The 21,393-nt window shown below is 39.9% G+C and overlaps 1 protein-coding gene and 1 long non-coding RNA gene across 4 annotated transcripts in view; one reads left to right on the top strand and one right to left on the bottom strand.

The window, feature by feature from the left end:
• The window catches only part of tnfrsf21 (tumor necrosis factor receptor superfamily, member 21), a 176,222-nt gene that overhangs the window by 121,654 nt on the left and 33,175 nt on the right, over positions 1-21,393 (top strand). The window lies entirely within an intron of this gene.
• Positions 6,553-7,869, bottom strand: LOC146558595 (uncharacterized). The gene is made up of 2 exons (XR_014888770.1): positions 7,548-7,869; positions 6,553-6,964 (listed from the first exon to the last, which is right to left on the bottom strand). It is a non-coding gene; the product is annotated as an uncharacterized LOC146558595 (long non-coding RNA).

Raw genomic sequence — 21,393 nt, 5'->3', positions numbered from 1 at the left:
CCTCTGACAAGGCTAAATTAACCCGATACCATTGGTAAAGAATGCTTAAAGCAGTTCTTGGATTCAAATTCAAATCTGGATTCAGCTCAAGAGTAACAGTTAATTACACCAACCATTCAATGTATTATTAACAAATCTGTGTCCAACAAACATGGGCCTGCAAATTAATTTTAACTGACATTTCATCAACTGCCTTTAGGCTGAATTGGAGCACTGAGCATGAGCCTGGTTTTACTCAGATTTTGTATTGTGAACTCATAGCCTTTTGACTGAAAGGGAACAAATCCTTTGGGCAAAATCTGAAAAATTTAACAGTTACATGGTTTAATAACTAATAATTTAGTCACCAGAAAAACTCCTAGTCATCAGATTGTGCTTGCAACATCAGACACTCTTTCCCAGGTGACCAATCAGGGCACAACTTGCCTTCCTAATCCAGAGCCATCTTGACCTATCTGCTGTCTGTTAGATGTAGGTTCCCTGCCCTCTTACTCCAGTGATGCCAGATCAGCTCAGAGCTTTGTTGACTCATGAATCCTCTTTACTCTTGATTACCATATTTTTCGGACTATAAAGTGCACTGGATTATAAGACACACTGTCGATGAGCGGGTCTGTTTTCATACATAATGCGCATTGGATTATGAGGCGCATTAAGCAAAAGAAAACAGTCAGATAAGTCAAACTTTACTCAACTCATTCTTCTTGCCTGCTCCACTTCCGGTACAGAAGGTGCATTGATTTAGTAATGTTGAATTCTCTCACAGCTGCTCTAATCCCATGTTGTTGCAGTATACAGTGGCTTGCAAAAGTATTCAGCCCCTTGAACTTTTCTACATTTTGTCACATTACAGCCACAAACATGAATCAATTTTATTGGAATTCCGTGTGAAAGACCAATACAAAGTGGTGAACACTTGAGAAGTGGAACGAAAATCATACATGATTCCAAACATTTTTTACAAAAAAATAACTGAAAAGTATTCAGCCCCCTTTAATCTGAGTGCAGTCAGTTGCCCATAGACATTGCTTGATGAGTGCTAATGACTAAATAGAGTGCACCTGTGTGTAATCTAATGTCAGTACAAATACAGCTGCTCTGTGACGGCCTCAGAGGTTGTCTAAGAGAATGTTGGGAGCAACAACACCATGAAGTCCAAAGAACACACCAGACAGGTCAGGGATAAAGTTATTGAGAAATCTAAAGCAGGCTACAAAAAGATTTCCCAAGCCTTGAACATCCCACCGAGCACTGTTTAAGCGATCATTCAGAAATGGAAGGAGTATGGCACAACTGTAAACCTACCAAGACAAGGCCGTCCACCTAAACTCACAGGCCGAACAAGAAGAGTGCTGATCAGAAATGCAGCCAAGAGGCCCATGGTGACTCTGGACGAGCTGCAGAGATCTACAGTTCAGGTGGGGGAATCTGTCCATAGGACAACTATTAGTTGTGCACTGCACAAAGTTGGCCTTTATGGAAGAGTGGCAAGAAGAAAGCCATTGTTAACAGAAAACCATAAGAAGTCCCGTTTGCAGTTTGCCACAAGCCATGTGGGGAACACAGCAAACATGTGGAAGAAGGTGCTCTGGTCAGATGAGACCAAAATGCAAAACGCTATGTGTGGCAGAAAACTAACACTGCAAATCACTCTGAACTAGAGATGGACCGATCCAATATTACGTATCGGTATCGGTCCGATACTGACCTAAATGACTGGATCGGATATTGGAGAAAAATAAAAAATGTAATCCGATCCATTAAATATCACGAAAGCACCTCACAAAACTTGCAACACGCCGTAACTCACCTCAGAACGTTAGCATGTCGGAGCAGTATGCATCACGTGATAGAGCGGCTGTGGCATGCGGGACCTGTGGTCTGGATAGCATTTGGAGCTTCGCTAGCAACCTGGCATTTCATCTCCGACAAAGTTATCCCCGAGAGAAGTAAAGCAAGTGTGTAAGTCCATCTCTGAATGTTTGTGAATGCGTTAAGCTTAACGAGCGACTGCCTCTCGCTCTCCGGCTGCTACTTCAATCGTGAAACTGCTTAAATGATCAGCTGATCGGCTTTTCTGTCGTGAGTCCGTCTTTGTTTTTGGCCCACTTTGCACCAGAAAGAGGAAACCAGCGGCTGAACAACAGCAGCACGTTTAAGCTTGATAAGCTGTTGTTAGAATTTATTTAATATTACTTTCTACACCAGGATCTTTTTCTACGTAGCTGACGCTGGTAACTGTGCAGGGGCGGATCTAGCAAAGTTTAGCCAGGGGGGCCGATAGGGCATTAACTGGGAAAAGGGGGCACAAAGACATACTTTTCTTTCTTATTCTCATTTAAAATGTCTAGCTTTTAATAAATAATTATCTGACACACAAAGTTTTAATTTGATGTAAAATGAATAGAAGTCAATTACTGTATATAGTGACTATTAAGTCTAATATATATACCCTAGTAAGCTATAGTACTTTTTCCTTTGGGAAGGTACCATCTGTGCAGTCTGCAATTTTGTTGAAGAAAGATGTTGAATCTATTTAATATTTCTTGAAAAATAATTGATTTCTGTGCATTTTTTTTCACACTGCATCAAATTAAGGTTGATTACGTCGATTAAGCATCATGAGGTGGCGCGTGAGGGGTGGTTCCCTATTTTTTTTTTTTTTTTTTTTTTTTTTTTTTGTTGTTGCTGGGAGTTGGAACCCTATTAGTTAGGTTGCTTAATATTTACGCTAAGTACTCTTTAAAATACCAGAATAGGGAGGATGGTGTAGGTTTAAGTTTATTAGATTGATCAGTATTGCTGAACTATGAAATATTTTTTTTGTATACAGGTATAACAGAATAGCTTTAGTGTAGTTGTTGTTTTAAACTTGAGTATGAACTTGCAGACTTGCAAAATGCAGCAAGATATTTAAAAAAACAGTTTTGTTGATTAAAAAACACTATATCGGATTCATATCGGTATCGGCAGATATCCAAATTTATGATATCGGTATCGGTATCGGACATAAAAAAGTGGTATCGTGCCATCTCTACTCTGAACACACCATCCCCACTTTCAAATATGGTGGTGGCAGCATCATGCTCTGGGGGGGCTTCTCTTCAGCAGGGACAGGGAAGCTGGTCAGAGTTGATGGGAAGATGGATGGAGCCAAATACAGGGCAGTCTTGAAAGAAAACCTCTTGGAGTCTGCAAAAGACTTGAGACTGGGGCGGAGGTTCACTTTCCGGCAGGACAACGACCCTAAACATAAAGCCAGGGCAACAATGGAATGGTTTAAAACAAAACATATCCATGTGTTAGAATGGCCCAGTCAAAGTCCAGATCTAAATCCAATCGAGAATCTGTGACTCAAGGGGGCCGAATACTTTTGCAAGCCACTGAATGTTATGCTAATATAGCTGTGTTGCTAGTGATCATGTAGCACTTCATAATATACCAGTTAGAACAATTTCAACCCTACAACTGTGGTGTATTCATAATTGCCCCTGGTATATTTGATGTATGGGCAGTATGTGTTTATTGTTCGACTGTGTCATTACGTGTTACGCATAGGGATGGGTACCGGTATCCGGTGCCATTATGGCACCAGTTCTGACATAAACAATAGTAACCAGACCAAAAAGCAGCGCACATTTCGGTGCTTTATTTCGGTGCTTTTTTTCCCCCTGAGATGTCATACACTTTGGATTCCAGCCAATCATTTTACCTTTGCGAGCGTAGTAGGCGGGCCCAGGTATGTACGTTCTTTTAGAGCAGAGCTACAGATTAAAATTGCCCAAAGCGAAGCGTTCAAAGTCTGGCTGTACTTCACAGCAAAAGATGCAAACTCAGCAGCCTGCAACAAGTGCTTTAAGGCGATACTGTGCAAAGGAGGTAACTCCTCGAATCTAATGAAACACCTGGCGACGTATAGCATTTTGTTAAAAGCCGAGAAATGCGCCATATTTGATAGCTTGCTGCGAGTCCTCACACCGTGCACATCTACTGCGCGTGGGTTGCCTGTTATCTGACCTGGAGTTAGCAACATCCCCCAAAAACCAGAAGAGTAGAGTCCTGGCCCCTAGCCCTGCTAGTGTAGCAGTGTCCACCACGAAAATGAGCTCGATGACGATCTCCCTTGCTGCCCTTTTTATTGAGACACAGTTCACACAAAACACGTCAGAACAAAGCCATGCCCAGACAAGGCATTGTATGTATATGTGTGAACTTCTGTATTTAAGTAATAATGTGTGTGTGTGTGTGTGTTGTTGATCAAAGGGTCCTATAACATAAAAGCAGAAGGAACATCCTTGGTCATAAAGAGGGTAGTCTCCCCCACACCCTAGATCAGCGGTCCCCAACCCCCGGGCCTCGGACCGGTACCGGTCCGTGAGTCGTTTGGTACCGGGCCGCGAGAGTTGAGGCTCAGGTGTGAAATGTATAGTTTTCAGGGTTTTTATCGGTTTTCAGCGTTATTTTGTTATCATTTTTATCGTTTACTTGGTTTTCCTTGGTCTTTTCACGTGTGTTATGAATAAATTTTCTTTTTTTCGGTACCGGTACTAGTTTTATTTTGTTGTATTTATCCGCGACACCTTAAAGGCCGGTCCATGAAAATATTGTCGGGCATAAACCGGTCCGTGGCACAAAAAAGGTTGGGGACCGCTGCCCTAGATGATTCACCCTAGGCAAGGCAATTTTATTTGTATAGCACACTTTCAGCACAAGGCAATTCAAGGTGCTTTACATGATTAAAATAAAACACAAAAAATAAAACATAAAACACTATAAAAGTAAAATACAAGAAAACATTTACAAAAAAGCATTTACAATAAAACAATAATCAAAACAAGAATTTATATGAAAAAATTAAAACAAACAAGTAGAGAGCCATAATAGGATCAGTTACTCATAAGCAAGTCTAAATAAGTGAGTTTTAATTTTAGACTTAAAAGAGTTCAGTGTCTCTGCAGCTTTGCATTCTCCCGATAATGTGTTCCATATGGGCAGAAATCTGTGCCATCAGAAACTGAATTTGAATAAGTTAAATTTGAATTTGAAATGCTCAGATTGAATCTGAATTGTAACTTGAATAAATGCTTTTGAAAACTGAATTTGAATTAGTCTAATTTGAAATTGAATTTATGGTTTGAAAATGATCATCACTAAATTGAAATTGCATTTTATATTTTGAAAATGAATTCATTTGCTTTGAAACTGCATTTTATCCTTTAAAAATTCAGCTCTCGAATAATTTCAGTTTCACTTCTCACCATTCAGTTTCAGTTCTACAATTCAATTTCAGTTCCAAAATTCAGTTTTTTGGAACTTACATCCGGTTCCGGTTCAAGCGCAGATTAATAGAACTACGTTTTACTAGCGGACCAAAAGTGTTACTGACGGGAATCTACAGCATCTTGAGCTGAATTAAGACTTCAGAAGTCATTCGTCATGTCGAATGACCAGCGGATAAACTCTCAGGTTGGTATTAAATGTATTACATGCATAAGAACAAGCGTCATGTTAACAAATGATAGCCGTAAGGTAACTGTTATGCTTATTGTAGCTGTTAGCTAAAAACGCTAATTTAGCGTAGTTTGCCCTGAATTCAGCTTTGACAAACAAATATGATCGACTGTTTCTAGTAGAATTCCAGAGTTGTCATCTTGGACCCTCTCAGAGCATCTATGCTTGCAGAGACCCCTACAGTAGGGAAACATGCAAAACAGTGCCCAAACTTTTGTATTTTAGCTTTATTTATGTCTTACACAGCATCCCAACTCTTTGGCTAACTTAATAACTTTAGCTAAAGTGAATAGTTAGTCTAATTCATTAGTGCAGCATTACTGGGTCACCTCTGTTTGAAGTGATATAATGTGATATACAACTATCACTGTGTTTAACTACCATAATAATTCCTGGGGTACTGAGTGCATGCTTAATTAGATTTTTTTTTTTTTTAAACATACTACTCCACTTAAAGAAGTCCAGACGCTTTTCTTTGCAAGCTCCTTTGAATACTGCTCCATTACTATGTTTGACAGGCTGAAGTTGTCGGGTCACCTCCTAAATCGACCATCTTTTACAGGTGTTTTGTGCCAGAAATGGAGTGTCCACTGAAGACTGAAGATACTGAATCTCTACGCCTTGCCATTGATCCCTCTTGTGCCTTCATCGAGACAAGAGACAAACTTAACCACTCTCATATGCTCTGTACCTACATCACCTTCCCTGACAGTCGTAGCTTGGCTCATCTGAGGGTGAAATTATAAGAATGTGTTATTTTGCAAAGTGCTCTCTAGGGTTCCTAAATAAAATATGGCATTGAGGTCATTTCTTTTGAATTAATCCCTTCTTCTGAAATATAAGAACCTCTCCTGGTTTTAATGGCACTTTGGATTTCCTTACTTTCTGTTCCACTCCCAACCCCAAATAGATGCTGACAAGCTGCCACAGTAACATAGAAGAGGGAAAGACTTTGGAAAGAACTACTACAAATAAACCTAATGCCTAACAATGTATAATAATAATAATAATAATAATAATGATAAAAGATGAAGTAACAAGTTTTTAGTATTTTGTTTATTCCAAATGATCATCCAGATGTCTGTGACATGTGATGACAAACACCATAATGGAAGGCCTTAGTCATCACATGCTTAAACTCATATATTTTTGCATATGCTGAACAGGCAGTCAGACATGCTGTAACTGTGTGGTAGAAAACAGCATGAACACCATACGGCAGGGGTCTCAAACTCCAGTCCTCGAGGGCATGGAAAAGTTGCATGACACTGGCCCTTGAGGACTGGAGTTTGAGACCCCTGCCGTATGGAATATGACAGGTGTGGTTGAACTGCATGAAGACTGAAGTTTCTCTTCTCTTCTGGCAGGACAGGAATGTGGCCTTGTCCTGTGAGCCACTGTAAGGATGTACTTAGAGTAGAACTGGACTGTCACCGGCCTCAGGCTCTTCACCCTTTTCAATATTAGATATTGTTTACCTGTAAATGCACAAAGTAAATTTTGAAATGTAATTCTTGTCAAGAGTGAACAAGCACTGATAGTGTAATCTACAGCTGTGGCCAAACGTTTAAAGAATGAGAAGTGTTGTTTGCTTATTTACAAAGTTTGCTGTTTCAGTGATAGTTGTATATCACATTATATCACTTCAAACAGAGGTGATCCAGTAATGCTGCACTAATGAATTAGACTAACTATTCACTTTAGCTAAAGTTATTAAGTTAGCTAAAGAGTTGGGATGCTGTGTAAGACATAAATAAAGCTAAAATACAAAAGTTTGGGCACTGTTTTGCATGTTTCCCTACTGCAGGGGTCTCTGCAAGCATACAGAGGGGGTGCTCTGAGAGGGTCCAAGATGACAACTCTGGAATTCTACTAGAAACAGTCGATCATATTTGTTTGTCAAAGCTGAATTCAGGGCAAACTACGCTAAATTAGCGTTTTTAGCTAACAGCTACAATAAGCATAAAAGTTACCTTACGGCTATCATTTGTTAACATGACGCTTGTTCTTATACATGTAATACATTTATTACCAACCTGAGAGTTTATCCGCTGGTCATTCGACATGACGAATGACTTCTGAAGTCTTAATTCAGCTCAAGACGCTGTAGATTCCCGTCAGTAACACTTTTGGTCCGCTAGTAAAACGTAGTTCTATTAATCTGCGCTTGAACCGGAACCGGATGTAAGTTCCAAAAAACTGAATTTTGGAACTGAAATTGAATTGTAGAACTGAAACTGAATGGTGAGAAGTGAAACTGAAATTATTCGAGAGCTGAATTTTTAAAGGATAAAATGCAGTTTCAAAGCAAATGAATTCATTTTCAAAATATAAAATGCAATTTCAATTTAGTGATGATCATTTTCAAACCATAAATTCAATTTCAAATTAGACTAATTCAAATTCAGTTTTCAAAAGCATTTATTCAAGTTACAATTCAGATTCAATCTGAGCAATTCAAATTTAACTTATTCAAATTCAGTTTCTGATGGCACAGATTTCTGCCCATAGTTCCAGATGTGGGGAGCATAGAAACTAAAAGCTGCTTCTCCATGTTTAGTTCTGGTTCTAGGGACGGTCAATAAACGAGAGCTGGAGGACCTGACTGATCTACAGGGAGTGCAGAATTATTAGGCAAATGAGTATTTTGTCCACATCATTCTCTTCATGCATGTTGTCTTACTCCAACCTGTATAGGCTCGAAAGCCTACTACCAATTAAGCATATTAGGTGATGTGCATCTCTGTAATGAGAAGGGGTGTGGTCTAATGACATCAACACCCTATATCAGGTGTGCATAATTATTAGGCAACGTCCTTTCCTTTGGCAAAATGGGTCAAAAGAAGGACTTGACAGGCTCAGAAAAGTCAAAAATAGTGAGATATCTTGCAGAGGGATGCAGCAGTCTCAAAATTGCAAAGCTTCTGAAGCGTGATCATCAAACAATCAAGCGTTTCATTCAAAATAGTCAACAGGGTCGCAAGAAGCGTGTGGAAAAACCAAGGCGCAAAATAACTGCCCATGAACTGAGAAAAGTCAAGCGTGCAGCTGCCAAGATGCCACTTGCCACCAGCTTGGCCATATTTCAGAGCTGCAACATCACTGGAGTGCCCAAAAGCACAAGGTGTGCAATCCTCAGAGACATGGCCAAGGTAAGAAAGGCTGAAAGACGACCACCACTGAACAAGACACACAAGCTGAAACGTCAAGACTGGGCCAAGAAATATCTCAAGACTGATTTTTCTAAGGTTTTATGGACTGATGAAATGAGAGTGAGTCTTGATGGGCCAGATGGATGGGCCCGTGATGGGCCAGATGGATGGGCCCGTGGCTGGATTGGTAAAGGGCAGAGAGCTCCAGTCCGACTCAGACGCCAGCAAGGTGGAGGTGGAGTACTGGTTTGGGCTGGTATCATCAAAGATGAGCTTGTGGGGCCTTTTCGGGTTGAGGATGGAGTCAAGCTCAACTCCCAGTCCTACTGCCAGTCTCTGGAAGACACCTTCTTCAAGCAGTGGTACAGGAAGAAGTCTGCATCCTTAAAGAGAAAAATATGATTTTCATGCAGGACAATGCTCCATCACACGCGTCCAAGTACTCCACAGCGTGGCTGGCAAGAAAGGGTATAAAAGAAGAAAAACTAATGACATGGCCACCTTGTTCACCTGATCTGAACCCCATTGAGAACCTGTGGTCCATCATCAAATGTGAGATTTACAAGGAGAGAAAACAGTACACCTCTCTGAACAGTGTCTGGGAGGCTGTGGTTGCTGCTGCACGCAATGTTGATGGTAAAAAGATCAAAACACTGACAGAATCCATGGATGGCAGGCTTTTGAGTGTCCTTGCAAAGAAAGGTGGCTATATTGGTCGCCGATTTTTTTTTTTTTTTTTTTTTTTTTGTTTTGTTTTGTTTTTGACTGTCAGAAATGTATATTTGTGAATGTGGAGATGTTATATTGGTGTCACTGGTAAAAATAAATAATTGAAATGGGTATATATTTGTTTTTTGTTAAGTTGCCTAATAATTATGCACAGTAATAGTCACCTGCACACACAGATATCCCCCTAAAATAGCTAAAAGTAAAAACAAACTAAAAACTACTTCCAAAAACATTCAGCTTTGATATTAATGAGTCTTTTGGGTTCATTGAGAACATGGTTGTTGTTCAATAATAAAATTATTCCTCAAAAATACAACTTGCCTAATAATTCTGCACTCCCTATAATGAGCTTTAATTTTCTGCTTCTAAGTTCAGATAGAACTGAGGTTATTGTAACGGGGTGTAAAAATCTTAGAAAGACTGTGGCTAACAAGATCCTTACTCTGGATGGCATCGTCTTGAGCCGCCTGTTGTAGTGATTTGGTACATTATAAGTAAAATTGAAACATACAATCCCATAGCACAACATCAACATTTATTTATAAAATAAAAATGCTTTTTCAGAAAAGAATTGTAACTTCACAATTCATCACCGATTACGTAGGTACATTTTTTTTTTAATGTACTAAATGTAGAATACATTGTTTGGTAAAATGCTGGTTACACGTTCTAAGAATGAAAAAATCAGTCTTTCAGAGAAAAAATTAGCAGCCACCTTTGTAACACTCTGCGACCAACCGTAGCTGTCTGATTTTCACCATGTCCAATCCTACCAGTTTGGTGTATGCCTCGGTGATGGCGTCAAAGACTTTCCTTTCCGATTTCAGTTCGTGCAAGAGCGTTTCTGCCACCATGCAGACTTTGACGTCGTCCATTTTGATGTGGCGAGCAATCAGCAGCCGTTGAATGGATGGAATGAAACGAGGGGTGAGGAGTCTTTTTCTGATGCTGTAATAATTTTCAGCGTAAAAGTCATCCTCCAACACTCGCGCACACTCATGCTGTTTCTGGCGGGGTTGATCGGACATACAACTGTTGCATTTGTCAGTGAGGTACTTGTTGATTACTAGGTTGACAAGATGATACACCGCGGTTTTCACGGTATCGATGAACAAAGAAGATGCCCAACCGTCAAGCTCGTCCGCTTGCTGCTGCTTTTCCAAGGGGCGATAGTAACCGGGCGTGTCAGGTAATATTGTGATTGTGCCCTCGTCCGCAGAACTTTCCTCCTCCTCCGCAGGGTGGCGCAGGGCTGTAGAGGCCATACTTCTCTCTGTTTTTGAGCTAAAAAAAAAAAAAGGTTTGAAGGAATGAGGCCCTGCGCCACCCTGCGGAGGAGGAGGAAAGTTCTGCGGACGAGGGCACAATACAGAAGCCTGTGGAGCTTCATAATTAACCTCAGTGTGTGAAGAGGACTCTCCATTTAATAATAGCTGTAATAAAATGTTATGGCCAACGGTGTTAAACGCTGCACTTGGGTTTAGCAGGGAAGATTTCAACTTTTCAATATGAATGAAGGCTGAAAACTGATTAGATTAATGTGTGATGATCTTTTCTGTGCTTCTTCAAGTTCGTAACACCAAACATATTAAAGGATGATATAAGGTTCACAGGAAGAGTTTAATTAGACACACATTTACTATTTTTCATTATACTCTTTCTTTCTTGACATGTTTAATATGCTTACTATCAGAGGAGAAAATGACCCTTGTGTAGTTTAAAAACTTTTTATTTAATCAAACTGTAATCTTGTTGAACTCTGACGGACATGTCTTTTAATCTTGTCAACAAATCCTTAATCACCTAAATCTGCCATTTATCATCTAGTAAAATGTTCCCTCTGCTTCTGTTGCACATCTCCCCGGACACTCTCTGCTTCATCTGTCCTGTGCAGGTGGTCCAACCCCTGCCTGCCTCCTTAAACTGGGGTGTTTAAATCTCTTTACCTCTGTTGTGAACTTCACACAAAGTTTGTGGTAACAAAATCAAACTGACGAGGATCTCGTTTGAAAAACAAACAAACACACAGTCACGAGACAAAATAAAAATGGTAAATGGCCTGTATTTATATAGCGCTTTTCTAGTCCCTAAGGACCCCAAAGCGCTTTACATATCCAGTCATCCACCCATTCACACACACATTCACACACTGGTGATGGCAAGCTACATTGTAGCCACAGCCACCCTGGGGCGCACTGACAGAGGCGAGGCTGCCGGACACTGGCGCCACCGGGCCCTCTGACCACCACCAGTAGGTAACGGGTGAAGTGTCTTGCCCAAGGACACAACGACCGAGACTGTCTGAGCCGGGGCTCGAACCGGCAACCTTCCGATTACAAGGCGAACTCCCAACTCTTGAGCCACGATCGCCCCCGATCAAAAAACAGACTGCTCAAAGCAAAAGCAGAGCCCTCACAGCTGGTAGTACAAAAACACAGTGACAACATGCGTATCAGATACCCTCAGTGCCAAAAGCATGAATATGAAAAAGGTGGGATCACCAAGAATATCCTAAAAATGGCATTGAGGTGGGTGTTACAGTGAAAAAAACAAAAAGCAGCCAAATTTTCATCTGGAAATGTTGAATTTTAGTAAAAACAATGCTCTGTAGTTTGATACTGTCGTTACAGACAAAGCAGATGTTTAAAGCCTTTGGACGCTCATTTGAAATGCACTCATTCTCCTTATCAGCTGGAAACATTAAAGCCGTAAAATGACTTTTTCGAATAGATAAAAACTATTGAACAGCAGCAATGTTGAGCCTGTTCCAAAATTTGAATGTACATGTGTTGAAGGTGCGGGTCTTGTTGAATTATTAAACATACTTTCTTTAATTTTTCGAGCCACAAAAACAACAACTTTTAATTTTCTTCTGCTTGAGTATTGGCCTCGGGTAGCTCTACTTATCATTGCTCAGTCTGTTGTCTGTTTGTGCTACTTTTTCAAGGAGCAGCGGATTATTGGTAAGGGTGACTTTATGTGTTTAGTTACTTAAGTGGTAGTACTGTGGATAGTTTTACCTTACATACATAGATCTACCAGTACAGCTTCTGAGGTAACCGTTTACAAAATGTTATATTCTATCCACAAGTTCTTTGCAATTTTACATTGATAAACATTATCCTTAACACTTTTGGCCCACATAAAGTACTATGGCCATCACACTGTCATTTAGAATTGTTTAAATAACTCGTGTCTTAAGTCATTCCATCAAACAGAAAATAAAAAAAGTCGCATGGTTCACTTTTATATCACAAAATGTTAGAAATATAAGTCGTTCATAACAAACTGAAAGGCTGGGAGTTTAAAATGCAAACCGATGGAAGTAGAAGACTATAATGTCACAGAGCACATGGTGTCTATTATTGTGTAGACATTTATAAATAAGAGCTTAATAAAGATGCTTAATTTCTTAAGAAATAAACAGGTGGAGTGATCTTTATCAAAAGTGGATGTTGCATCTGTGGCTAAACCCCTGTACCCAAAAACTTTAAAAATCAACTGTGTGTGAGGCTGTGTAAGTAAAGCTTGCCCTTCACACCCGCGTGTAACAAACCATTTGTTGGGGGTTGTGGATTTGACACCTCAGCATTGTGAAAGTGGGGAAACATGTTTCTGGCTGTGCATAAGATTTCTGCTTACAACTTAGAATCTCAGTTCTAAATGAAATTCAGATGTTTTTTTTAAGTATGGCTAATGTATTATTTGACTTCTAAGGCACACACACACACACACACACACACACACACACACACACACACACACACACACACGAACAACACCAACACAGAGAAGAAGAAGAGGGGGTCGTTTTACATCATAAAAACGCAATCATTCATCTTTCAACTGTATCTTTCTGTTCTGGCTTTAGAATCATTGGTTGTTTACTGAGCCGTACTTTGGGAGTCATACTGTTGTGATACTGGGGAAAAAAGGGTAAGGTTTGATAGACTAAACCCTTACACACATAACTTGAAAAACCTAAAGAGTGTGTGAGTGTCATGGTCCTGGGTCGTTGACCCAGCGTTTTGTGTTTTGTGATTATTTCCCTCTGTTCTAGTTATTCTGTGTCTTCCCCCCTTGTGTCCGGTTCGGGTTCTAGATTTCCTGTTTTGTTCTGAAAGTCTGTGTCTGTTGTCATTGTGTTCAGCTTGTGTCCTCCAGTCATCATGTGTATTCAGATCAGCTGTTCTTCCCTCCTGTGTGCGATTACCCGATTACCGTGTGTGTGTGTGTGTGTGTGTGTATATAGTGGGTGTCGGTCTGTGTTCGTTGTCGGCTCGTCTGTGTTTCTTGGTATCCTGTTCCTTAGTCTGCGTCTCTCTGCTCCGCTCTCCGTTTTGTAGACTTCAGGTTTGCTCTTTAGTTTCTCCCAGTTTAGGTTTGTCATTACTCATGCTTCATTGCCTGCTTTTGCCACTGCCACCATGTAAATAAACTTCACTCGTATCATCAGTTTGCTGCATTTTGGGTCCTCCTTTTCCTCCACTCCACACGGCTCACTCCGCCAGCCGTGACAGTGAGACTGCTAGCTGTGTTGTTCAGCAATAAACTTATCTACAAATGTGTTAGTAAAGAGTGAATTGTACTTCTGTCCCATTAAGCAATGGTTTAACAAATTTCACTGCAAACTATAAAAGGAATCTGGATTTATATAGAACATAGTAGTGCAGGAAACACTAGTATAAGGTGTCTATGGAAGAAATCTCCTTCAGCGTTCAAATGACCAAGTGAGGACTACAGGCGTTGGTTGGTTGTGTTCAGGGAAAAAGCAGCTAAATACACTGTGACTGCTCCACATTGTTAGTGAGTTAACTCTGGATATCTGTAGGTTTTGTCAAACTTGGAGTGAACAAAAGCAGAAAAACAGTAAAAGATGCAGACAGTGAAAGTCTGGTTTATTTCATGAACACAATGAAACATTTTACAGTCCACAGAGCAAAGTAGCATACATGATAAATAGATACACATAACACGGACAGTGAGAAGTAAAACTCGTCGTCTTACCACGTTATATTCTGTAAACTTAAAATAAACCACAGAAATTAGAGTTTAGTGTTTTAAAGTCATTATTAAAAACTAGAGATGGACCGATCCGATATTACGTATCGGTATCGGTCCGATACTGACCTAAATTACTGGATCGGATATCGGAGAAAAATAAAAAATGTAATCCGATCCATTAAATATCACGAAAGCACCTCGCAAAACTTGCAACACGCCGTAACTCACCTCAGAACGTTAGCACGTCGGAGCAGTATGCATCACGTGATAGAGTGGCTGTGGCATGCAGGACCTGTTGGTGGTCTGGATAGCATGTGGAGCTTCGCTAGCAACCTGGCATTTCATCTCCGACAAAGTTATCCCCGAGAGAAGTAAAGCAAGTGTGTAAGTCCATCTCTGAATGTAAAGCATTCCTACGTTAAGCTTAACAAGCGACTGCCTCTTCTTGCTGCTACTTCAATCATGAAACTGCTTAATGATCAGTTGATCGGCTTTTCTGTTGCGAGTCCGTCTCTTTTGTTTGTTTTTGGCCCACTTTGCACCAGAAAGAGGAACCCAGCGGCTGAACAACAGCAGCACGTTTAAGCTTGATAAGCTGTTGTTTGAATTTATTTAATATTACTTTCTACTCGAGGATCTTTTTCTACGTAGCTGACGCTGGTCACTGTGCAGGGGCGGATCTAGCAAAGTTTAGCCAGGGGGGCCGATAGGGCATTAACAGGGAAAAGGGGGCACAAAGACATACTTTTCTTTCTTATTCTCATTTAAAATGTCTAGCTTTTAATAAATAATTATCTGACACCCAAAGTTTTAATTTGATGTAAAATGAATAGAAGTCAATTACTGTATATAGTGACTATTAAGTCTAATATATATACCCTAGTAAGCTATAGTACTTTTTCCTTTGGGAAGGTACCATCTGTGCAGTCTGCAATTTTGTTGAAGAAAGATGTTGAATCTATTTAATATTTCTTGAAAAATAATTTATTTCTGTGCATTTTTTTTCACACTGCATCAAATTAAGGTTGATTACATCGATTAAGCATCATGAGGTGGAGCGTGAGGGGTGGTTCCCTATTTTTTATTTATTTATTTTTGTTGCTGGGAGTTGGAACCCTATTAGTTGGGTTGCTTAATATTTACGCTAAGTACTCTTTAAAATACCAGAATAGGGAGGATGGTGTAGGTTTAAATTTATTAGATTGATCAGTATTGCTGAACTATGAAAAAAAAATTTTCCATACAGGTATAACAGAATAGCTTTAGTGTAGTTGTTGTTTTAAACTTGAGTATGAACTTGAGACTAGCAGCAAGATATTTAAAAAAACAGTTTTGTTGATTAAAAAAGACTATATCGGATTCATATCGGTATCGGCAGATATCCAAATTTATGATATCGGTATCGTATCGGACATAAAAAAGTGGTATCGTGCCATCTCTATTAAAAACATGAGTCAACATTACTGAAGTGACACTTTAACGATGCTTCATATCACCGTGTTTATGATGATAAAACATGTTCTCTCATTAGTAGTTGTCTGCGCTGTCACTTGTCATGAAAATGTCCTGAGCCTGGGTTCCTCTTCAATTATCATTGATCATTAATAGGACGCACAAAAGATTTGTTGCATTATCCCCATAAACAACACGCTTTTATAGAAATCATTGTGACACAAATATTTAGATTCTTGCTTCACAATGTGCACGAACTCAAAATCTTTAGTTTCATATTTATAAAGTATCGCAAAGAATACATTTATACCATTGTATGAGCTACACTTCTTGTAAAAAACTGATTGGTAATGCGTTTGAGAAAAGCGCCTGCTGTGACCTTCCTTCTGTGAGGACACACACACACACACACACACACACACACACACACACACACACACACAGAGAGAGAGAGAGGGGGGAGATCATTAATACAAAGGATTGGAGCTGTTTTTGGATTTTCACTTGTTGTTGGCTTTAATATGAAGTCACATAAAATTCATTCCAGTTTTTTTTGCCTTTGCTTCAATTAAGATGTTTCTTTAAATCTACAACAGCTTCCTTTTCAAAAAAGTTTACTGACATAGTAAGGAAGTAGCTAGCGACCTCAGTAAGTATGAGCAACAATAGCTTAGGGACAGTTTCTACAATAAAGAGGATTTCATCATCTGCTGTTCGTCAAAAAGTGCCGTATTAAAAACAATTCAGCAGACCCTCAGAGTACGGATACAAACTGTTTTCAGCTGTAGAGGTAGAGGTACGCTTCATGTACTTATCAACATTCAGTTTAGCGGAGTGGATTAGAGTGCATTGGTGCTTGGGCCTCTTTTATTTAGCACGGTTATACCATTGTGAATTTAGCTATATAAATATGCTAAAGAGTCTATAATATGTTTGACATGCAACTAAAAGTTCGAAAATATATATTTTTTAAATCAGTAACTTTGCAAATTTAGAGGAAATATTTTCGGACAACATATGTGTCACATTTTAAAAAGGGTTTGAATAATCAGCACTGACATACAGACATTTATGCCCTGGGTATAACAGACATGCTTACCTTGTGAAAGGCCCTCAGATTTCTTGGAGCAGAGAAACACTCTGTATTGTTGCTTTTCTCTATTGTATAAGCAGCGCCCGGCTGTCAGAAACGCTCTGTGCGGGTAGCAAAGTCGGCTCCAACGCACATTCAGGTGAAAAAATAAAAAGTTAAAATGATATACCTTGTGGCAGTTGTGAAGTGCTGAGGAAAATACTGTGTGTCTGATGGGGTGTTTTTATATAGGTGGGGCTACTTTCAGTTGACCTCTGCGATGTAGAGATAAGAGTACGTTGTAAGGAAGAAAGGTGGAAAGCCTTTGGAGACTCTGTTGGACAAGGTTTCTGTTGGCCTCTGACATGATAAGATAAGATAATGGAATTAACCGTTTGTTTGTAATTAAAAAATGTGGAATGTATGGAACTACAGTTGAGATGGGTGCTGGGATACTCTTGATAAGGGAGCCTCTTTTGTTTGCTTCATGACTTCTTTTGCAGACTGTTGGGAGCCTAACTGCAACCCCCTCTGTCTAACTGTTACAGAGTGTGGGAATTAACTGTTTGTGAAGAAACACCTTTGGGCTGGGGTGCTCTTGATAAGGGAGCCTCTTTTGTTGCTTCATACCTTTTTACAGACTGTTGGGAGCCTAACTGCACCCCCTCTGTCTAACTGTTACAGAGTGTGACTAGGTGTGAATATGTGTTTTTTAGAAGTATCACAGTTTATTTCTAAAAGAATACATGTTGTTTGCGGTGCTCTATTTAAAACTATTGGCCTGTGAAACTTTTAGAAAAGTGAAATGCCCCTAAAGTAGTTAAATCATCTATGTGTAATCTAACTGTTGCAGACTAGTAGATAACTATAAGACTAGTTGCATTAAAGCCACATTGGGGTTGATATACAGCGCTAGTGTGAATATGTACTTTTAGAAGTATCACACTTTATTTCTAAAGGGATACATGTTGTTTGTGGTGGTCTATTTAAAAAATATTAGCCTGTGAAACTATTAGAAAAGTGAAATCTTCCTAAACTAGCTAAATTAAATGCTGTAAGCTATAGGTATATTACTACTGAGGGATGCGTTAACTATTTGGACCAGATCTTCCCTGATGGCTGGGAGGACCTTTTTAAGAAAACCTGTCGGTAATATATCCAAGCAGCAGGTGACAGAGCTTAGATTCTCAATAATTTTATCGAGGCTTGATTGATTTATTGTTTGAAAGTGAGTCATTTTCTCTGCATAAGTGGTAATTGGGCTTAACGTCGGTATTGGGGTTGAAACTAATGTGTCAATCGATCTTCTGATTTTCAAGATCTTTTCAATAGAGAAGCTGGCAAATTCATTACAGGCCCTGGTGGAGCTTAATTCAGGGGCTATTTCCACTGGAGGAGTGGTTAATCTCTCGACTGTAGCAAATAATGTCCTAGCATTGTTGTTGTTTCTATGAATAATCTCAGAGAAAAATGACTCCCTTGCATCCTTCAGAGCTAGCTGATACTTATTCAGCCTCTCTTTATATATCTCGCAGTGAACCTGGAGTAGAGTTTTCTGCCATTTTCTCTCAGCATGCCAGCACTCTCTTTTTTCATTACATACCAGTGGATCACTTCTCCACAGAGACTTCTTTTTACTAGAGACAGTTTTAACCTTGAATGGTGCAATCTTATCCATCATGTCTAAGATTTTGGATAGAAAATCATCTGTCAGTTTGTTTACTGAATGTGTGTTGGTGGATGTTGGTGATTTAAACAAGGTGGAAGTGTACATCAGTTTAAAATATTCAGCTGAGTTTTCTCCAAAGAAGCGTTTTTAACAGTGATCTTACTCTGATTAGGTATATTGGCTAAGATGTTGCTATCAAATGAAATGCAGAAATGATCAGATAATGCAATATCAGTAACGGCAATGTTAGAGATATTTAGATCTTCGCTAATAAGTAGGTCCAGAGTGTGTCTTCGATTATGCGTTGGCTCACTAAAGTGCTGGATTAGATCAAAGTTATGGAGGACATAATTTAATGCTTTTGTTCCGCTATCTTGAAGCTTGTCAGTATGAATGTTAAAATCTCCCACAATTGCTATCTGGTCATAGTCTAGACATATTGCAGAGCAAAGGTCATTGAAATCATTAAAAAAGTTTGTATTAGATTTTGGTGGTCTATATATGTTTAAAAATAAAACTTTGTTTGGTTCATTTATTTCAGTAGCTAAATATTCAAAGGTGCTGAACTCACCTAGCGATACCTTTTTAAAGTTTAGTGATTGGTGAAAGATTACAGCAAGACCACCACCTCTTTTTTTTTTTTTTCTGGTCTCACTAATGAAGTGATAATCAGTTGGGCGAGTCTCTATTAATACAGCTTGTTCTGAATTTCCATCTAACCAAGTTTCTGAAAGAAAGAGAACATGTATATCATGTGAAATGATGTAATCATTAATTAGGAGAGACTTCCCTGATAGAGATCTAATATTTAGTGCAGCTGCTTTAATATTTCTTTTAGTGATTGAGAGATTATTGTTGCACAGTATTATATTCAGATTCTGTTCTGTTTGATTATAAGTACTTTTAATGTGTAAGGATCTGTTGCCTATAATAACTGGTATTTTGCTTTTAATATATGAATGAGAGTGACCGGACACATTTTGGTGGAAATGATGCAATCCGGTAACGGCATCCGGTCGGTATCAGATATCAGACTCAGTTAGGTGGAGTGGAGAGCCACATTGTTTATAATTAGTAGGTGGGTGTGGTCCCACTTTTGGTGTCAGATGAATCCCTCTGTTTATTTGGGTTTGAAGGGGTTCGGGAAACGACTTAAATGGTGATATGATCACTGATGAGGATGAGGATGATGAAGGTGTACAGGCATCAGCTGGTGAGTTTCTGCACGGAGTTGAAACTGCATATTTGGCTGGAGTTGCTGTAATCTCTGCTGGAAGTGAAGTTGTTGGGGGCTGGCATAGTAACTCAGCTGTTTGAGCTATGTCAACTGATGTGTTTCTGCACAGCGTTGCTGAAACTCTGTGTTTCTTTCGAGTCGTCAGGTGCCGTTGTTTTTGGGTTGGCTGATACGTCTCTGGCAGGCTTATCACTGAAAGGTGCAAGTACGTCATGGTCTCTGTGTGATACAGCTGGTTGGCGTCCACTGTGTGTCTCAGCTGATACTGACGTCTTTATCTCAATTTGAGAACAGGGCAATGAGTTCACGTGAGACAAGTTCAGAAGATAAAGCCTCTGACCTTTCTTATTAATGTTACGTTCATTTCTTGTAAACAGGTGCTTCCTTCCACAAAAAATCTTAAAATTATTTAGATATCGAATTGACCTTTCAGCACAGACAGTTTTAACAAACCTGCTGAACGATTTCATCTTGCTATATTCTTCACCGTAGGGCGTTGCTGGAATCGGTCCAGATACGTGGAGTTGCACCTTGTGGTTGTCAAAGTTCTGAAGTAAATCCAAAAAGTCTTTCTTTAAAATTTCGGATTTTTTCAAAAGGATGTCAGCAGCTCCAGCATGAACAACAACTTTTTCTAGCTCTGGGTTATTCTCAATAATTGATGGAATCCTCTCAGAAATTTCTTTTACTGTCATTTGTGGACAATTAAAGACACTAGTATTGATGCATAGCTGTTCAATTCCTTTGATTGATCCGTCATGAATAATAGCAAGTGCTCTCCCTCGCTTCCTGATCTCTGTTCTCTTTGCCCATTTCGTGCGGGTTGTTTTATCTTTATTTACATTCCGGTGACCTCGCTCTGCAGCTGACAGTCTTTGCGGGCTGGACGGTAATGAGCTGAGAGGCGCAAATCTATTTTTTAGAGGAATAATCGAAGTTGTTTCTTGTTGGAGTGTCTTTCGATGTTCCTTTATCTTCTTCCTGGGAGTCTCCCGTCTAAGAAGGTCTGATGAATGGGGAGTCCCTCCCGACAAACGTCCTCCACTCGGAGGGGTCCCACTCTGTGTTGATGGTATTGGTCCGCCCGGTTGTTGCTTGCCGTAAGCCACAGGCAGAGTTTTATTGCTTTCGCTTTTGGCGTTCTCCTCAAGGCGTCTGATTTTCATTTCCATGTCGTGGATTCTTTGTAATAGTTCCTGAAAAGTCTCGTCCGAGCAGAGGGCCATCCTCTGATCCTTGATTCCGTGCGCGGCCTCCTCGCTGTCTCCCACACGCACCCACGAACGCCACAGCTAATCGTCAGTAGCCCAGCAGCAGGGCCGGCCCCGCGGCCGAAAACCGCAGAAACAGCCTGATTTCTGTCTGTCAATGAGTAACGTGATTGTTGGTGTCTTCATCTGACTCGGCTGTCTTAGCTCGAGCTCGACCTGCTGAGTGTGACGGGCTCAACAGAGCGGTAAAAAGGCGAGCAAAGCACGTAGTGCGAGCATGTAGCATGAATGTACTAAAAGTACCTGGTTTTGTGGTTGATAACACAGTGAAGCCATACAAAGGGGAGGAAGTTTAC

The sequence above is a fragment of the Mchenga conophoros genome, linkage group LG15, assembly GCF_057382185.1.
Source record: "Mchenga conophoros isolate Kocher_MC1m ecotype Shallow Benthic linkage group LG15, M_conophoros_male_GT1.1, whole genome shotgun sequence".
Taxonomy (NCBI): domain Eukaryota; kingdom Metazoa; phylum Chordata; class Actinopteri; order Cichliformes; family Cichlidae; genus Mchenga; species Mchenga conophoros.
The sequence above is the reverse complement of the archived record's forward strand: the minus strand, read 5'-3'. Positions and strand labels throughout refer to the sequence as shown.